Source organism: Aptenodytes forsteri, unplaced genomic scaffold (assembly GCF_000699145.1).
Source record: "Aptenodytes forsteri isolate BGI_AS27 unplaced genomic scaffold, ASM69914v1 Scaffold62, whole genome shotgun sequence".
In the NCBI taxonomy this organism is placed as follows: domain Eukaryota; kingdom Metazoa; phylum Chordata; class Aves; order Sphenisciformes; family Spheniscidae; genus Aptenodytes; species Aptenodytes forsteri.
In genome coordinates, this window is record NW_008794595.1 from 2,452,442 (window position 1) to 2,473,005 (window position 20,564).

General features: G+C 39.9%; 1 protein-coding gene across 2 annotated transcripts in view; it reads left to right on the forward strand.

Moving 5' to 3' along the window:
• STAU2 (staufen double-stranded RNA binding protein 2) overlaps positions 1-20,564 on the forward strand; it is a 163,141-nt gene that overhangs the window by 123,658 nt on the left and 18,919 nt on the right. The window lies entirely within an intron of this gene.

The following is a 20,564-nucleotide window of genomic DNA, read 5'->3' on the forward strand; positions in this document are numbered from 1 at the left end:
GCCCCTTTTCCCTCCAGGGCTTTGTCCCATGGCACTCTACCAAGCAGATCCCTGAAGAGGCCAAAGTCTGCTCTCCTGAAGTCTAGGGGAGTGAGCTTGCTGTGCGCGCTCCTTGGTGCCCTAGGGAACTTGAACGTCACCATTTCATGGTCACAGCAGCCCAGGCTGCCCTTGAGCTTCACATTCCCCACCAGCCCCTCCTTGTTGGTGAGAACAAGGTCCAGCACAGCACCTCTCCTCGTTGGCTCCTCTACCACTTGGAGAAGGAAATTATCATCGACTCATCCCAGGAACCTCCTGCACTGCTTATGCCCTGCCGTGTTGTCCCTCCAACAGATGTCGGGGTGGTTGAAGTCTCTCATGAGGATCAGGGCTTATGAGCGTGAGGCTGCTCCTACCTATCCATCTATAGAGGGCCTCATCCGCTCCTTTAGTCTGCGCTGCTGAGCAGAGGCTCTGAGCCAGCAACAAAGTGTTCTGGGACATGTCTTCTGTAATACTTCTTGATTTCTTGAATAATTCACGAAGCTTTTGGACCCCTTTTCCCCAAACACACATGAAGCCAATTGTGCTGTAGAAGAGAGTTTGAAAAAATCTGTAAGGAAAGCTGCTTACTTCTTCAGACTTTATATAGGCATTTTAAAGCAGTTTTTATTATTCCCTATTTTCAGGGGATGATGAAGCTGACCACTTAGTTTTTGCAGGGTTCATACACTGTAGTGATTTACTTTTTATCTCTTTATTAGGGTTTTACTGCCTTATTTACATTGTAATAGCAGTAGTGATGTTTTGCATATAGTCATATTGCCTTTGATTGGGAACAATACCAAGAAAACTGAGTGCTTCATGATTTAATTATTTGTGTTCTTTGCAAGAATAATTAGAGGATCATGCCAAAATCTTATCAGAGCATGAAAATTTAGCATGCCAAGAGTGAAGCTATTTACGTGGCATACCAATGATGTATTTGCTGACAAGATTCAGTTTTAGAAACTCTCTCTTTGCTGTTTCACTACTGGTAGTTAGAAGTGTAAAAAGTGTAGTTATCAAAAAGCGTTAGTAGGAAGAGAGAATAGATTTTTTCAAGTGACCTGTGATTGTAGATGCTCTGATTTAAAAAAAAGTCATCAGAGAAACTGATTTTTCAGAACTGAGCAAATATTTTCTGAAAAATCAAGCCATGGGCAGGTATTTGAAAGTCAACTAGCACTGGCACAGCTACTCTTGCTAATCCTTTTCTGAATCTTCACCATAAAGTTTTTGGACTCTAGTTACTCATCTGGAACACCGCTTTAATCTGTAAGTATTAGCTTTTTTCAGAAGTATTGCAGCTGAATAAGAAAAACTGGTGATTAAGTTGTTCTGAATAATTAAACAATCTAAGACATTGTAAAATGGCTGTAGTCCATATATGCCTTATGAAATAGATCCTTTATTTACCATTAGATCTCCTTAAGCCATAAACATCTACCTGATTGTTTTTTCCGAAGTATTTTGTCTATAAAATTAATTAATCCATTCCCAAACAATAGATTTAACTGTCTCCAGTAAAACACAGTTTTGCATGGCGCACGTACCTTGACCTACAAAGTTAATGCACAGCTTTTCTTGAAGAATTTTTGTATACTTACAAACACTGGTCCGTTGCAGGAGGGACTTAAAAGGATTTATCTGTAGACGGTTGAAGGAACCACCATTTAATAAAGTACTATTCGGATCTGCAGATCATGTTTAACATTTGAAATATATCAGTAGCACTAAGTCAGTTTGGGTGTCTCAGCAACTAACTAGTCCCAGAAAGTGTATCGGCGGTATCCTGCAAAGTGCTGATCTTCAACATTTTTAGTGCTTTGCAGAATTGATTTCTCAGTCCCAAGGCAATTGTCCATATCATGCAAGTGCTGCATACTATTATAGTCAGAAGCCTCTGTTTGAGAATAATCCAAGAAAGAATACCAGTATTTTGTTTCCAAGTTCTTTTTGTAAAATATTTGGCTCCAATGTATAGCTAATTTTCATAAGGCTCTTTGAAAGTCTCTCTTTAGAAAAAGACATATTTTTTGTATGTGCATAGTTCATTTTTAAACCAAATCTAGCTAAAAATTGCCACATAAGCTGTTTTTTCAACAGAGGGACAATAGCCATATTTTTGTCTCCGCACAGAAGGAATACATTTATGTTTTTAAAATATATGTATTTGAGTAGTCATATAAAATAAGCAACATAAAGGTGCCATATTGAATTCATTAAGATTTCTCTCTCATATGTAATCCAAAATATCTAGATGCTTATAATTTTATTGGCAGAGGGAGCAAGTACATGGTTTGACATATCAGCTGAGCTATGAATATCTAAATGTTAATATACTTTCAAGCTCATGTTTTGGTTTGGTTTTCTGCCTTACAAGTGATTTCAGTATTGATTAAAAAGTCCCCACTGATGATACCATCTCCAGACCATATTTAGCAGACAGATTTTGCCTGTCCTGTTATCACCCCTCCAAAGTGGGGAGATGAAGTGTCCTTTGGTCCCTGGTCCCCTTGGCCATTCAGTGCTCAGCTTTCTTGCTGCTCTTTGTTCACTAGAGCATAACCGCAGGCAAAGTGAGACAGCAGATTTGCCGGGCTGTGGAGCTGCTGGGCCCTAGAGAGCTGTGATTCCCATGGCTATTGCTGTCCCAAGGAACAGAGGGCTCAAAAAAACCTAAAGGTAAAGGACGGGTCACTGATTCAGTCTTCTTCTTCTTTGATATAAATAATTATTAGGAAACAATATTTAACTTTCGCCTCATAACCAGAAATTAGTACCATTTTTGCTTGACATAGTGACATCTTACGTTGTTAAAGAGAGCCCTCGATGGCTACTAGGAATTAGTAGGGGAAAATATTTCACTTGAAGGTCACCTGCATGAATCTGGCCCAGGGCACAGGTGATTGACAGCTGTTCAAATGTGATGTCTGTAGGAGGCCCTGCGAAGGAAGTTGCAAGTTTTGGTCTGGGTAGGCAGGTGTCAACACTACAGACCCACACTGCCATAATTAGTAATCTCTGCCGGCAGTGCCGTGCCGGCTGCTGGAGCGGGGACGGTGTGGACACCCAGCCTCAGGGTGGCAGGTGAGGATGTCGGTGAGATGTGGGGGCTTTCTTCTGCTGCTGCTGTGCTTGCACGGGGTAGCGGCATGAAATCGGCACCCCATGCAAGCTCTCTCCTGGGGTAAGGTCGTGCAAGTGAAGCAGGAGCCTGTCCCGAACTGCTTTGTGCAGGCTGTTCTCTTTAAGCGTGAGTGTTACTGTGTGGTGTAGCCCTGGAGAAAGCGAATGCCGAAGTCAGGAGTTTAATGCCCTTCACTATTTCTGTCCCAGATTCCTTCCCGCAAACCTGCATTTCATCAGTCTTTTCTCTTACCACTTCAGCTCCTTGCTACGCTTTCCCATGCATGCTTTTTTCCCCTTGCAAATGATGTGAAGGAAATACCTAATGTTATCTTTAGTGCTGATGCAAGAAAATTAGAGGAGGTATATTACAGTTCTATTCAGTATTCTTTCCAGAGAAAACTGCTGGTTAGGACAATTTACTTGGCACTGTACACAGCTTTAATCTTAATTTGAGGCCTGCTGTAGATATACAGCAGCTGGGTCTAATGTCTTCATGCATGGTTGCAAGCAAGCCAGTTAATTTCTGTTTGTTGAGAGGTAGGAATCAAGCAAATATTCCTCTGTTGAATGAAAACATTGTGGAGCTGTTAACAGGTGAATAAGCAATACTGGATAAGAAAACAACCTGGAATTACCACCTAAACTTTGAAGGGCTGGATTCCACAAAGAGAAGTCACAGTTTCATCCTGTTTATAATGGCAGTAGTTTAGCCCCAAATCTTCGATTAGAAGAATTAAAAAGAAAAAATGGCTTGACAGACCTTGTTCAGGAGAAAACATGTCACCAGTGAAGAAGCACTTAGCTTCGAGTCCACTTGCAGTGCTGTAAGCTGCTAACTGGGGTGGTCAGTGTATGGCTAAACCTATATGCAGGCTACAAAAGCTAAACAAATTGCTCCCCCTATCACACTGAGGTCTGCTCAGGCTCTCGATGACCTCTCAGGTTATATTCATCAAGCTTGTTGCTGTATGTCCGTAGACGTAGCACTGGCTATGCAGAGTGTTACCCATGGATGGCCCGAGTTCCTGCCACATTCTGTGGAGTCCTCAAAGACTGGGACTAAATTCACTGGGTCTTTTGACTTTAAACAGGTCTTTAGAGTTATAGCCAGTCAAAGAGTTAACTACTTAAAAATAGGTGCTAATAAAACCTCCAATGTTCTGATTAACTGTAAGATGCAAGAGCTATGGGTCTGTACCTCATCCTATAAACAATTAGGCTCCTATCATATTAATGGTAGCTTAATTCCAAATACACCTTACTGTTAGACCTTAAAATTACCTAAAACTGTTCATATCTTTAGAAAATAATATTTTAGATAAAATATACAACAAATCTTAATAGTAGAAAATAAAATCCAGGTCTTTCTTCTCCCAGATGACCACCTATAGAGTCAGGCAGCTGTCTCCTCTCTTGCTGGGAACCTTAAGCTGTTGCCTGCACAGTGCCACAGCCTCAGTGGGAGGAGCAGAGCACACCCCCAGCTGAGGCTGTGATGTGGGCAAGGGGGGGGAGAGAGAGAGAGAGAGAGAGAGAGAGAGAAATAATCTGAGGGAATAAAATCGTTTTTTCCCCCCACAATTTACTCTAATTCTTTTTTGTTGTTGTTGTTCCTGTGTCTATATTCATAGAATCATAGAATCATCATAGAATCATAGAATGGTTTGGGTTGGAAGGGACCTTAAAGATCATCTAGTTCCGACTACCCTGACATGGGCAGGGATACCTCCCATGGGCAGGGATACCTCCCACTAGATCTAGGTATTCAGAGTAGAAGAGCATGCTTCCAAGCACCATAATATTTTATTACAAGACTTTCTTCATCTGTATAGCCTAGCTTCTCTCATTTAGTGCATAGGCACTTCTAAGAAGTGGGAAATCTCAGGCTAAGAGGGATGCCGAATCAGCCCTTCTTATTCTATAGTTGGTATTACTGCCAAAGTCTCTGTATTGTCAAACCACCAATTGAGAGAAGTTGCATTTCAGAAACCTTTTACCAAAGAATTAATAAAAGACTATAAAAAATGACAACCTGCACAAGATAGAGACTAAACACAATTAATCCTATATGTGTAATTTCCACAGAATGTATCTCCACTGTTAGTTAAAAAGACAGCTAAGATGCAAACTTTAGTCTGATGTTTCCTCTCAAGCTTGACTGCTTAAAGCACTTTCCTTCAAATTTCTGTGTTTACCTAAGCCCCTAGGTGAAAAGCCACCTTCCCCTCCCCTACACCTAGTGGAGCTAATGAGCCATGCCTCTTATCATCCCAAAACTCTCAGCTCAGCAGAAATTAATCCACTTTCTTTGCCCATTTCTAACACATGCCACCAGGTTAAGCCAGGAGAATGAACCTTCCTACCTTTTTATGCTCACTGGAGGATTGACTGACAGACAAGTAGTACTTCTTTGTGTTTCATTAGTCATTATGTAGTTTGACACTAAAGCTAAACCAACTTAATTGCTAGCTGCTACCAAAAGAGGCGGTCTCATCTCCCTCCTGCCATCTCGCTTGGAACTGTATGGTCGCCCTGGTTCCTTTGCACAGGCCCCACGGGAACTCGGTTTGGAGGTCTAGACCTAGAAAAAATGAACCCTGCGAAAATATGTGAATAGATTTATGGCTCTGCTTGAGGGTCGATCAGATGCCCATGGTGGTGGAAGACCAGGGGCAGGAGCATGTTCCTGAGGTGGAAGGGGAGAGATTGGACAGCTAATTTTAGCAGTGACACAATGTTAGATCGGTTTAGCCATCTTGCCAAACTAGCCTCGGTATTCTGTAGAGAATAGCATAATTGCACTATTCCACAATAAACCTGTGGTTCCTCTTGTGAGTCAGCCTGTATAACTGAATTAACTTTCCCAATGAATCATGTTTCTAATGTAGTTCATCGGGCATGGTTGCACAGACCATCTGTTAGTGGTGACACTAGCGTGTACACCTGACACGCCACCCCTTGTCTTGGTGCAACTCTTCAGGCCTGTAGGATGAATGAGATGGGAAAACTGACCGACATGAAATATAACTTCTTTTTTCCTGGCAAATTAGTTGTAGGCCGGTCACTGATATGTCCTGATAGACAGTTGTAGCAGCATAATTAATGGAGCAACACAAGGGCTGGAATAGTGATGGGGGAGTGGAGATAAAAGGAGCAGAGAAGAGCTGCTTAAGCAGATATTGGCACCAAAAGAAATATCTGTATAACCATTGCTGTAGTAAGGTTTAACAAAGGCTTTCCTTTATCTAAAGCGTAATTGTATACATATACCTTTGTTAGCGTCTGAGTGAGTTACACTTACATCAGCATCTTCTAACTACAGTTCCGTGTTTTCTCTGCTGGTGTTTTTCAATAAATGCCATTGCATGAAGAGCTGTGAGGCCAATGCAATCTCAGATTCTCAGCAGGGGGTTACTGAAGCAGAAGGAGAATGACCGCAGGATCAGTCCCACAGCATGATAGTGATATTTTACAAACAGCTTTGAAGCATTTGGATATGTAATATTTTGCAGTTGCATGTAAAGTTCTCTGATGTCTTTCGGAGCAACTAAAAATCTTGCCATATGCTCCAACCTTCTTTTTGTGTGGCCGTGGGTTATGAGCAAATCTTTGGGATGACTTCTAGAACTATTGTGAGCATATTGGATGCTTGCATGATTCGGGGTGCAACCTAAAATGTGCTCAGCATCCCACGCTGACTGCAGCCCATTGAACTGGAGTGCTCTCAACACCTCGCCACAGCAGGCTTTTAACAAGTGGACTGCATTACGTTAGCTTCCTTGGACGGAAATCAAGTACCGCTCTCTTAAAATCGTTTGTGCCTTTCTTTCTGCCAAAATTTGTAGGGGTTGACAAACTTTCTCTCAAGTAATTCCTTAGTGCTACTTTGCTCCGCAGTGTGTGAAGGAGGGAGTTTGTCACGCAGAGCAGCCTGTGAGTCAGACCTGTAGGGCATGTCACTGGCACGTCAGGTTCTTACGCAGGGACTAAAAACAGTTTCTGTCAATGCTCTGCATTAGCCGCCCTAATTTTCAGATGGAAACTTGACTGTCACTTCAACTTAACTGCATCATTTCCTAACATACAATGATGTGTAGGTTTTGTTTTCCTAACTGTACCATTTGTAAAGGCTAAAGACCTAAAATGTTGGCTTGTTTGTAAATGAAAGCTGGTGTTTCACATTTATCCTCTTTCTTATGACCTTTCAAAACAGAGGCAGAGCTACCTATATACAATTTTGTTATTCTCCCTAGTAAAAAAACCCATTCAGTTCACGCTAATTGTGGGTAACGTTTTAGTCAGAACAGGATTGTGTGAAGTACTTTTAAAGTATGTCTACAGAGTATAGCTGCATACTGCATAGCATGTTAAAAACTTAGAATATTTCACGTGTGTAAATAAGCTTTATTACTAAAAGTTTACTTTATGTACTGTGAGCCCTGATCTTTATTTTAGGAGTTTGTTTTACTTCTAGCTGTCTCTATTACTAAATTTGAGGCATACAGCTCCAATTCACGGCTCAGTCACCTTCTATCTAAAAAATATGTTTCACTTGTTTCTCCTCAAAAATTCTGAATTTCTAATCATGAAAGGGAGCTGTTTATCGTTTGAGGTGTCTGTTTGACAAGCAGTCATGCAGAAATAGTGCGATGTGTAGGCTTCCAGTATAAATAGAAGCAATCATGATCCAAACTGTGGATAAGTAATTAGAATAATAAATAGAAATAAAGAAGCTTTGTCAGTTTGCATTCCTTTTTCTGAAGCAGCTAAGGGCAAGTGTAGAAACTGATCCTTATCTTTAGTTTTTCCCCCAAAATAAGGATAAAATTGGATTTAAGAATAAGAGCTTACCATATGAATTTAGGTTTATGGAGGATGTACTCTAGACTGTCAAAAATAGTATGCCTAAGGCAGATTTGCCTCTAAAGAGAAGAATGCAATAAAGCTTAGGGTTATACTGAAACTGAACTGCAATATATTATGAAATAGTTTGCTTCAGTAATTCCTGGATTGTTACATTCAGATTTGCAGCCACTATGGTTCTTTGTGAATTAAAAAAAAATCCTCTGATAAATGCCAAGGACTAGTAAAGTTAAGGGTCTAACTTTTCTTCCTGTCTGAACCTTTCAAAGCAAGAAGGAGATAATAATTTACACTTATCAAAAACTGAATAGCGACCTGAAGCTATTAAATGTATTTCAAAGAGGTGATTAAGAATAGTGACAATGAAGCTAGCCTCAGTGAAAAGTGACCATCACATCTATGTAGTAGAGCATATCTGACTAAGAAAGCTCCGAAAAGTTGGTCTGCTTTGAGATGTTTTTCACCCTCTAAACAAGGATCTAGAGGATGAGGTCAAAGAAGGCTGCACATCATGTATGGTCTGTACAGTCTCTAGCATGACTTAATCAGCCTCAATGCTGCTCTAAATTATAGCAGAACAATCTAGTCTTCTGATTCTTCGTTGTATAATCTACTGAACACGACAGTCTTTTTGCATTATTCTTTGCTACAGGTTTGTAAATGTTCTGGAACTAAAAAATAAGCAGATGAAACCCATTTTTTTCTGGTATTGATGGTTTTTGTTTGTAGACTAGTTGTATAAATAACTCGAGGACATCTGACATCTTATTCATATAAAATGTGTTGGCAAAATTTGGCATGAATTGGTTCCATTTCATCAACTCTCTTTTTGGTTCTCTTTTTTTTCTTTTCTGTGGGAGTCTCTGTACAGTCTCTAGCATGACTTAATCAGCCTCAATGCTGCTCTAAATTATAGCAGAACAATCTAGTCTTCTGATTCTTCGTTGTATAATCTACTGAACACGACAGTCTTTTTGCATTATTCTTTGCTACAGGTTTGTAAATGTTCTGGAACTAAAAAATAAGCAGATGAAACCCATTTTTTTCTGGTATTGATGGTTTTTGTTTGTAGACTAGTTGTATAAATAACTCGAGGACATCTGACATCTTATTCATATAAAATGTGTTGGCAAAATTTGGCATGATGAATTGGTTTTTCATCAACTCTCTTTTTGGTTCTCTTTTTTTTCTTTTCTGTGGGAGTATTTCTATTTTTTTAATTTTGGAATTTGGAAGTTTATTCATATCTTCTTAAATAGTTCAAGGAACACATAATCCCTTTTACCTTTTAGCTTTTACAACATGTGGTGGGTGCCTCTGAATCAGCATCAAATGCTGGCATCTCCACTTCCTCCTTCATCAGAAGTAGTGAAGTTTCATCAGAACTAGTGAGAAAAAAATATTTCAAGAGAACGTAAAGAAGTGGTGCTTCTTTTCTCACGGGGGAGAAAAAAAGAAAACCAGATTTAATATTGAATGGAAGAACACAAAGCCACTTTTCAAAACCATCTTGTGTACTGCCTTCAAATTTACCAGGGAATTAAAAATTTCTCATTGAGGATGGACACTGTTGATGGAATTTGGAAGTTTATTCATATCTTCTTAAGCATATAATAGTTCAAGGAACACATAATCCCTTTTAGGCAGCAGCTTTTACAACATGTGGTGGGTGCCTCTGAATCAGCATCAAATGCTGGCATCTCCACTTCCTCCTTCATCAGAAGTAGTGAAGTTTCATCAGAACTAGTGAGAAAAAAATATTTCAAGAGAACGTAAAGAAGTGGTGCTTCTTTTCTCACGGGGGAGAAAAAAAGAAAACCAGATTTAATATTGAATGGAAGAACACAAAGCCACTTTTCAAAACCATCTTGTGTACTGCCTTCAAATTTACCAGGGAATTAAAAATTTCTCATTGAGGATGGACACTGTTGATAAATAATAATTAGAATTGAATATGACTTGTTATACAACAGAGCTTCTTTGCCTGAATATTTGTAATGTGATTTGATGTTTTTTCATGTGTGGAAACCTTGGGTTCAGGATATCCTGTGTCTGGCAGGTCTAGAAAAGAGCAAAATTCAGAATAATGTAATTTGCAATCTGTAAAATTAGATTAATAAGATGCCCTACCACCTACTTTCTCCAACTTTCTGATCCATTTGATATAACTACTGGCAAAAATATTCAAGCTCACTGTTTAGAAAATTGCTTCTGAGCTTTTGAGCTCCTGAGGCTGTTACACACTCTGGCTATCTCCCAGCCTCATACAGGGATGAGAAGCAGGTGCCCAGCAGCCCTCCTTCTTGCCTTCTCTCCACCCTGACTTTCCCCGGACATAATCCAAGTGCGTGGGTCGGGGGAGGCATTGCAGCGAGGCCCCCGGAGCAGGCAGCAGGTACCTGCTCCTGCAGCGTTCAGCATATGCACCCCAGGAACTGCTCCAATGCAGACCCTGGGAGTAGTCACCAAGGTGAGTGAAATATGCTGGGTCAACCCCTGAAGAGCACTGAAAGTCTGTGGACCACGGCTGTTCTCCTGCCTGATGTTCACGTCTCAGATAATTCCAGTGTATCCAAATCTTCCTCCTCCAAACTTCAAATCCCATTGTTCAACACGCTGAACTCTGCAAGAAATAATTCAAGGAAACGCTTCAGGCGATGGAATGCAAAACTTAGAAAGGTCCAAAGGTTTCTACTCGTAATGGGATCCCAGCATCACTTAAATTCATGGATTACCTGATCCTTTTTTCTTCTTAAATTGGATATTTATAAGATAGAAAACCCACAGTGGTTCAGCTTTCAGGAGCTTAGTGGGAAGAGCCTATTATACTATAGGTAGGTATAACCCTCATCTCTCTTGCCAGCCTCCCTGGTTGGAATAACAGCCTGAGAACAGGTCACTTTATATAAAATAATAACTTTGGGGGATTCATGGCTTTGCTCTTCCCAGATTATGAGCCCAGACACAAAAGTCTGACCAAAGCAATGGAGCCTTTAGAAAACCTTTCCAGAGGAAGGGCTGGATGTCTAAGCTGTTTTCCTATCCCAACTCAGAGAATGATTTTTGTGGGATCATATATCAACAAATAAACTTTTAGCTAAGCTATGGGAACAAAACCAAGTGGTTTTGGCCAGTAATAACATCACAGTTGAGTAAGGATGATGCAGAAACCTGTATTTTCAGAACTTAATTTTGTCTCATATTTCTAATACTCTATTTGAAATGAATAGATGACATTCTATCTTATTTTTATTTTAACTTTATTTCACAATTAAATTTTTCATCAAAACCACAACATTTCTCAATGTTTAAATCAATATTCTCTGATAACTTTATGCCATTCCTGGATGCAACAGACCTAGATTTCTTTCTACACTAAATGGAAACGGAGTGCAGGGTCTTTAATATGCTGTCATTGAGAGAGTGCAGGCTGCTACTATGCAGTGAGTAGTATATAAGTACATGAGTTTTGAGAATTAAAATGAGCTGGTAAGCTAATAAAAGAGTAACATGTAAGGATGGTCATTGTTTTTACATCTAAGTAAGACCACCCTAAATAATTTCAAGCAGTTTGAATGTTTTGAACAATCTTTTTTAGGGTAATCTGTGCAACTAACTCTTCATAACATTAATACTTTGAAATAATTGATTTTCAAATACTGAAGCAAGCAGAGCATGAAGTTTAAGACTGCGAGGCAATAAAGACAAATCGGTTTCATATAAAAACGTGCTTTTAAAAAAAGCAGTACAAGTTCAGTGAAGCACAACTCATGTTTTAAGAAAGCCTTTGTTTGTCTCATGTGGAAAGAGCCCTATCATTTATTTTACAGATATCTTTTATTCTCTTGAAAGAAACACAGTATTGTTTAGAGGAGGTGGGCATTCATAGCTCTGTTAGTTATAACAATCTACAGTCTCAGGCTGTTGAATTCAGGATATACAACTGTTTATGACTTTATATACTCTGTAGCCAAATAAGGTAAACACCCACTTGGGCTAGAGCAGAGCTATTAGCAATCTGACCACTTGCTTTCATAATCTGAATTCAGTACCTGTTATCGCTCCATTGTTGCCCAGTAATATACTGGGTCTGGCTGGGATGGAGTTAATTTTCTTCATAGCAGCCTGTATGATGCTAGAGTTTAGATTTGTGACAAAAACAGTGTTGATAACACACCGCTGTTTCAGCTGTTGCTGAATAGAGCTTGCACAGGGTCAAGGCCTTCTCTGTTTCTCACTCTGCCCCAATGCAAGCAGGCTGGGGTGGGCAAGAAGTTGGGAGGGGACACAGCCGGGACAGCTGACCCCAAGTGAGCAAAGAGATATCTATGCCATATAACATCATGTTCAGCAATAAAGCAGGGGGGGGAGTTTTTCCAAGGTAACCATTACTTGGAGGGTGGCTGAGCAACTGTCTGCTGGTGAGTGGTGAGTGATTGCCTTTGCATCACTTGGTTTTATCTCCTTTTTCTTCACTTATTAAAACTGTCTTTATCAACCCATGAGTTTTTCTCACTTTTGCCATTCCAATTCTCTCCCCCATCCTGCTGGGGGGGAGTGAGCGAGTGGCTGGGTGGGGGCTTAGCTGCCAGCCAGAGTCAACCCACCACAAGTAGGCAAGAACTCTTTGGACACTTTCAAATATTTCATTTCAGCAGAATACGGTATTCTGCATTAATGAGGTGTGTAGTACTGAAAGCTCCCAGCTTCAAGTTTGACAGTTTACATTGTTGGCAATATTCAACTTTATTCTCACATTATAACAGAGTTGTGGGCTAGGTATCCTTTTTTTCTGTTCTGCTTTGTTAGCTCTGTTGAGAATGCAGCAGACTAATATACAGAGTTCCAGACTTTGATCTCATATATATTCCTTAAGCCTAATCTGCCAAAAAAGTGTGAGAAGGCCATGGATTTTGAGCATGCCATGTTCTAGGCTCAAAAAGGAGGGTCCATGTACCTAATCTGCACAGAAATCAGATAGCTTGACCTGCAGTGTCTTCTTGGCACATATAAATATCACCATTTCAATCCTATCATTAGTTTACACAAAACTGGAGACTAGGGAAGAAAATGTGACCTGAACTTTTATTTTTATTATATATGCAGCATTTCCTGAGCTATCCTGAGAAAACTGTTCCAGTACATGATAGACTCTATTGCTCTTTCTCTACACTATACAGAAATAAACACTTCAAAATTCAGTTTTAATTTTCAGTCTTGGGTTATATGTGTCTGTTCATCAGTGGTCTGGAAGTAAGCATAAAATTGTCTCTTGGTAATGTTTGCTGATAGCACAAAGACCAGCAGAGTGTTAAATGGTGGTAAGTTGTACAATACAATGCGGTAAGCCTAGCTGATTCAACAACGTCCATCCTGACACAGCTAAATGGACAATTATTCATCAAGGAACAAGGATTCAAAGCCATACTGACAGAACGGAGAATTTTAGCTTGAAAGTAAGTAACTGATCAAGGGTCATATAGGATGGGCAACTGAATAAGAGTTCCCATTACAGTACTTGACCACAAATGTCACAGATAATAGTAAGTATGAGTTGCAAGGTATATCCTTGTATAAGGCATTGGTCATTGGTCAAACTGATGCTGGAAGAATTCATCTAGTCCTGATGTCAGCATTTTTAAAGGGATATGGAAACACTGAGGTAAGTTCAGAAAACAGCCACAAAAAAAGTATTTGCTGGAGGAAGTGGGGGGAAATGCTTTCTGCTGAGAGACTTGAAAGCTCATTAAGTGTAATGTCTAAAACAAAAAACTGGGAGCTGACTTGACTCTGTCAAAGTACTTATGAAGAAAAAGTTTTTGGTTCCTAAGGGACTCTTTAATCTAGCTGAGAAGGTCACAATAAGAACCAATAGCAAAAATCTGAAGGTACACAAATTCAGATGACAAAGAATGAGTTCTGAGCAGAATAATGCTCACCCATGGAAAGAAGCTGCTAAACGTCTCTAACATTCTGTGGAGCAGGATAGGATTTCTCTGGTCAACACACAAGGACAGCACTATCATAGTAGGACATACAGGAGGATAGACTAGACCAACTCGGATTCCCTTCCGGCTTTATGAATTGATGCATGTATGCGGTTTATAACTATGGAACAGAAATCTCACTAACGTTTGGCTTTCATCACTAGTCCAAGTAGCACAGACCAGGAAAATGAATGCACATTTTCAGAGAGAAGGTAAATTGAAGGAAGTGTACTGGGGTGTGTTGCCAACTTGCTTTCATAATGAATTCTCAGCTGAAATCTGAGGAATGATTTCTGCTACCTGAGGGTGCTTCTTTTTGAAACTGATGATTCGGTCAGGTCTCTTTCTCACTTCTCTTTGGGGTTTTGAGTAGTGAATTCATTGTGTTTGCATTGTGTTTTAGGCCTGTCTCTCCATCTCCGGTAGAAGCTGTTTCGAGCTATGATGAATTTCTCAAAATAGGAAAGAAAGCCTGGCATCCGGTCTCTGGTTAATAGAAACACAACTCAGAACTGCAGTTTTGCAAATTATTTAAATCAACACAACCAGGCTCATTATTTGGCTTGTTTGCTGTCATTTTCTGAGGGCAAGACAGGAAGGGTTGCTTTTTAAATTCTTATGTGTAACTTAGTCTCTATTCTTACCTCTCTTGTTCAATGCTGGGATTCGAGAATGGACCTCCAAGTGCCAAACACTGTGGGTCATTCTGGAGTTCTTTATCCATCTAACAAGTTACTTTTATGCTGCTGCTACTTTTTCAACATTGGGTAGTTTTTCCTTTTTCCAGTAAAAAAATGATTAATACTTTCCTGTGGATACTGTGCCTTACCACAGCATACGTTTCCTTCCACAACATTTTTCTGTTTGTAGAGTGAGCCTATTTTTGCCCACGTTTTATGACTGTATGAAAGCTTGAAAACTACAGAGAAAAAGTTAAATAAAAGCTCTCAAAAATATTTGGTGACTTAACTTGGGCTCTGAAGCTGTGGGTTCAAAGCCCGTCTTGCATCTTGAACTGGCAGACAGTAACACTCAGTTTGAATATTCCCTGTTGGATGCATCATTCAAATGAAAACACAGCCACGGTCTGGTTTTTTTATCTACTGGAGGAGTTCTCTCTTCCTAAAGATCTACTTGTTCTCTACAAAAAGATATATTCTTTTCTGCCGCAATCTTAAAGAGATGGATTTAGGGCAGGGGGTCTCCCTGCATTGTAGAGGAATTTCTCCTTAAGCCACAGAGTAGTGCAGTGTTTTTCAGTGGCCCCAGCGCAGGCTTTTCTTTTCTTCCCCACTTAATAATCAGAACCCATTAGCAAGGCTTAGCATATCCAGATTGATCTTGCTCAAGTTGTTATCCCTGCCTACTTCCGTTAGTGCGAAACAGGGTTCTGCAGCGTGCAGGGGACACCCCACTCTCCTCCGGCATGATCCCACCCCCAGATTCTGCTTTTTTGTTCCTATACACTAAAGAAGCTGATTTTAAGACATCTCAGGCCACTCTGCAGAAATGGTCAGAAATTTTCACAACATGGACAGGTAATATTGTTCCATGATTTATAACTACTATGATTTATAACTACGATGCTGGGGTTCTAATACCCAAAGCGTCCTCATAAACTATATAGTCACTAAAACATCTTGCATACCTTTCAGACACCTACAATGCTTCCAGGTTGGGCTAGTTTTATGGGTTTCTCTATAGTGAAAGTACAGAGAGAAGCATTTCCAGAGGCTGATTCCTCCCATCTATCTATTTAGGATAGGATAAGTTGTGCTCCAGAGATACTTGTCTCCTGCTCACAATAGACAGTGAACTTTGACTATGTCCTTGGTGAGTTCAGAGTTAAGTGAGAATGGATCCGTCTATGAATTACTAGCCTGCCATTTCTTTTCCAATCAACAATTTATTGGGGATTTTTTAATGTTACATAAAAAGATACTACTGCTTCTGAAACAATTAGCTTTATAAATAGGGATGGTTCAAAGTTTTGCAAGAGCATCACCTGCAGTGATGCACTCCGGCATTTGCAGACATTTTGCAAAAAATGTTTATAGGAGAAAACACCTTTGCAGATCAGATACATCTAGAGCCAGGTAAGTGGTACATGGTATTAGGATCTTGCAGGATCAATTTTAGGAGTGGAGTTCTTGTTCCGAGCGGTCCAGTTCCCAGTAGTTATTCCTCTCCAAAGAAAGTGAGTTTTGTTAGCTGGAGGCTGGGCACAGAAATCTAGCCATATTTAGCCCTAAGAGAATATGTATTTCATTGGTAGAGGAGACAGTTATGAGAGGATGGCTTTAAACTAGAGAAAAATATTTCAAAGTGGAGGAACAATTTAAATTTTTTAACCTCCGCTTGTATTAGCTACTTCTTGGCTTCTAGTGTAGGAAACCTCCTTGGCATGTGCCCTGCCTGGGGTCGAGTAGGACGTGGGAGAGATTGTGCTTGGATGTCTGGAGTACTACCACTTGGGGGGGAAAATGTGTAGCATTCCAACAGATATAATTAATGACAAGTGTTGTTGTCTTTCTCCTGTGCCATCCACCCACTGGCTGCCTGGTGCTGACCCCTTGCTGTCCTGCTGACCTCTCCAAAGTTTATTTTAAAAAGGCATCCTTGCTTTCCCAAACTTTTCAGCTAGGCTTCCCTTGGGCTTCTTGTTCAGTGCATGCCCAAGACTGTGCCTGTGTCCACTGCTCAGTGATCAGACATAAGTGTTTCCATTAGAGGGATGATTAATGGAACCTTCCTTGGGAATGGGAAAGGGAGAAGTGGGTAATACAAGTCAAGAAATGTGTTAAAACTGAACAAAGGAACTTTGTTTCTTTGTTTCAAAAATAACTTATTTTTCAAGTGTGCCGCAAATGGCCCTTACTCACTTGGTTCCTGTCCACATCAGTAAAATGCTACAGTTGTTTCCACAGTGGTGGGCTTGACAGAAGTTTGTGCTCTCAACCCACTTTGTAATGAGTGACCACATCAAATAAATCCACTGGCTGAATTGGCTTCTGTGGTGGCAGATTTAGTAGATACAGGGTTTAATGCTGTGTAGTGCAGGTGCATGGAGTTGTCTACAACTAAATGCAAAGTAATAAAACAGTGTACAGGACTGAAGAGTACACAGGAATCCAAACTAGCTATTATGAGAGTGCAGCTGTCAAGTTACTCCTGCCTGGTAGCATTCTCCAAAAAGAAAACTGCATGACTAAGTCCCTCATTTGCATGATGAGGATCACAGATCAGTTTCTGTCTGATCTCAAGCCTCACCTCACCCTCTGCTTACCCTTTTCTTGTTACAGGATGTTAGAAGCAAACCCCTGTTTCCTCCATTTCCATTAGACCCCGTGCTTAGCTCTTCGGATGCCCAGGGACAGCATCCACACTGTCAGCCAAGGCAACCTGCAGACTGAAACACCGCAACAGTGAAATGGGCATGATGACTGATTTTTCACTGCTGAGGGGAACTGGTGAAAAACATGAATGAGGGACAGAGAGTAATAATCTTGGGAGGAGGCTAGGAGCTCCGTGCTGCCACTTCCCTGGGAAAGTAGAGGGCTGGTGTTTCTAGCACTACCAGGTAGGACCTTCACAATGCTTTACAAGGAAGAAGCTTTGCTGTTTTTCAGGAGAAATCAGTGCTTTTGTTGCTTGCCTCTTTCAGTCTAACAGCGTATTAAGAGCTTTGTGGAGACAGCAATAGAAAATGTTATCTTCCCACAAGCCAAACAGCACGGGCAGCTCCTCTGCCTGCCAAACTTTGCTGTTCATCAGAAGCAAACAACTCTGACTACTTGGTAAATTGTTATTTGGCATATGCACATCATATTCTTGATGGAGTCAATTTTTCAAGGCTAGAGCTTGAGCCCATTGCCAGATCAGAAAAACCGGGCAGTTGCACTGTGGTGCAACAGGGAGACTGAGGCATGGGGCTGGAGCTGCCGTTTTCTGCTCAGCAAACCAGGTCTGAAACTCCTTTGCCATCTGTACAGTAACAAATAAATTCATTCCATGTTTTATTCATTAAACCAGTTCTGCACATGCTCCTGCCCTCTCCCATGGCCAAACCCTATCGGGCACGATGTGCTTGAGAAAGGCTGGTGCTGGCCTGCCCCTCCCCTGCATAGCAAAGGCATTCTGCTTTTGTGACATCTGGGCCGCTGCAGCTGTTATAAGGAGGGGTTTGCTCTTTTTAGAAATTATTAGCAAAGTAAGCATGTTGTTTATTAAAATATGTAGTGTACATTGTGAACTTGTAACTGTGATACAAAAAATATCAGCATACGATTCTGACAATTTATTGAAAACTCCTTCCTGCCCCTACCCCAGTGAAGGGTGGGAATTACATTTTGATTGAACATGCAACTTAAAAAATACAATTTTTTTACTTTTGGGTTTTGCCTTTAGAATTCATAACAATTTATATTCAGTTATAAACATTACAAGTTAAAATTGCATATTGAAAATCATATCAAAATACTGGGGAAAATTATTTGACTTTAGCTCTTCATATATGACCAGCTTTGATGAAATCACTGCAATAGTTAAAACACAGGAGAGCTATTGATCACGAAGAGCAGTTAGAAATTTTTTTCTTGTGTTTCCTGAAAAGCACTGTTCATGTACAAGTGCGTTGTTAACTGGTGCTGGTAACACTGATGCCGGTAGCACAGCTTTTAACCAGGCACGATACTGTAAATAAGACTTAGAAAAGATGGAATGTTAGCAAAATAGCAATATAAGAAGCATATATGACTATATGAGGGAACAAACTTTGTGTAAATACTGCAGAAGATACTTTCTTAAGAATGACAATTTATTCATTTTGGTACAATTATTTTTTTCCCCTTTTTCTTAATTCACAGTCTGTTAAGTGTAATAATGATTAGGGTTTTTTTCTCCAAGATTGTTGAGCTTTTGTCAGCTACCATTCTTCATTTCTTTTATTTATATAGAGAGATTTTTTTACTGCATTTGAATGATTGATATTCATTCACTGTATTGTTAATTGTTGCACCCTTACTGGAGAAGACTAACAAGCTTTGTCAGTTCATTACTGCTTCTTTTGTTTTCTTTTCTCTGATTAATACCCATTGCTGATACCAAGTTACAGTTCAGTCAATTGTGGCTTAAAGACAAGAATGAGATTAATGTTAGGGAAATATAAATTATTAACCAATTTGCAGGGGTGGTTGATTTTAATGAAGTGAGTTTCTTTACTAAATATGTTTGAATGATCAAATTCCTCTATGGCATAGCTAGAAAGAAAGAAATGCTACCGCTTTTCACAGCATTTGCAAAAGGGAACGTGCTTGTATCATATCATTAACTTCTTATTTGAGTAAAACATTTTTCAGCCTTATAGGATCTTAAATTGAGTAGAAACAGGCCAAAAAATGGATAGATGATAGACCCCACCTTCAGGGCAACTGGGTTAGTCCACTGCTTTAACATCCTTAATATTGTGTGTCTTACATCTCGTGAAGCCTCACCTAAGAAGTACACGGGGGTGTACATTTTCAAGGCGATATCTATAGACAGAGAACTGGACATACTCTTTCACCTCTCTTCGACAGGCACATGTTTTTTCAGATCTAGAATAATTTGCTTCTGGCTGCCAGGCAAGGAGAAATAGTACAGTTCTGAGGTAGAAATATGCTCTACAGAAACACTGTATTTTCCTGAAAGAACTGAATGGTTTTCAGCATTTGATCTTCTCTTTTTGTGTGTAGTTCATAGGAGAAAGGTACGCTGTTTGGCATATATATTTCTAAAAATGAGGGTGAATATTCCCACGTAATAAATAATGAGGACAAAATGGGTGGTTTCATAGTGGAGCAGGTTGAAATGCGATGGGCATTTCATGGGATGCATCAGGAAGCCTTCTCTTTTACTCTTGGTCCTAGGCTCATTTTTGTTTAGCTGGATGTGTGTTGCAGTTTAGTAAAGACACACAAAAGAGCTATTATCCTCAGTATGGGGATTAAGTTGTCTTCTTTCTCTAAGTTTTAAAAAAAGTATTCCTCATTTAAGGGGAAAATGGTTAGATAAACATGAAAGTATTCCTTACTGACGGCTGTTCCAGGGTCTTGCTTTATTTTTTGTTAGAACCATTGTAGTACTATCATTTGCAGACTGACATTGGTTTACATCGCAGTTTGGATGATCTTCTCCAGTTGTATAATCACAGACCAGCATGTGGAGTCTGTGGGTGGTTTTAAGAGATTTTCTAGGTTTCTTTGTTTCAGGATTTTGGTGTCCAAACATTATATGATTTGTTTATACTGATTTCATTGTGAAGGAAAGAATAAGTCTGATCTCCTCTTCTCTTTATTGTAACTTGATAGCATGACAGTTCTCTCAAGTATGGTTTCAGTTAGGTCTTATTTGTGCTTGAAGAATATTACTGTATAATATGCATGGTTATGAGTGTATTTTCTCTGCTTCTGGTAGCAGCCTTAAAAAGCTAGTGTTTCCTTCATGCTACGATTGTATTGTTTATGCGACAGCTAAAAGTATTAAATTCTTAGAGCTAACTGAGACTGGGCATAATGTTTT